Genomic DNA, 344 nt, shown 5'->3' on the forward strand with positions numbered 1-344 from the left:
TTCAGTTCACTCGGCAAGTAGGCCATTAACCCCATGCGGGCAGCCCAGCCTCGCCGGCACTGCCGCAGCCGGTGAAGGGCAGAGCCAGGGCTTGCGAGGTAAGGGCTGCGGGGAGGGCGGCTGTGGGGGTCTCGTTGGCAAGGGTGTTTATTTGCTTTTTTGGATTGATCAGTCTGGGCCTGTTTCATTTCAAAAGGAAAGTTTTTTTTGCTGCTGGTTTGTGTGCACAGACCTCCTCCTGCAGAGCAGCAGGGGGACCTCGATGGCCAGGGCACGCGCACCCCGTCCCTCTGCTCGCCGCAGGACCGGCTCTGCCCCGCGGCCTCAGCCAGCCCGGTGCCTGC

The sequence above is a fragment of the Egretta garzetta genome, unplaced genomic scaffold (genome assembly GCF_000687185.1).
Source record: "Egretta garzetta isolate BGI_Z169 unplaced genomic scaffold, ASM68718v1 scaffold337, whole genome shotgun sequence".
NCBI classification, from domain to species: domain Eukaryota; kingdom Metazoa; phylum Chordata; class Aves; order Pelecaniformes; family Ardeidae; genus Egretta; species Egretta garzetta.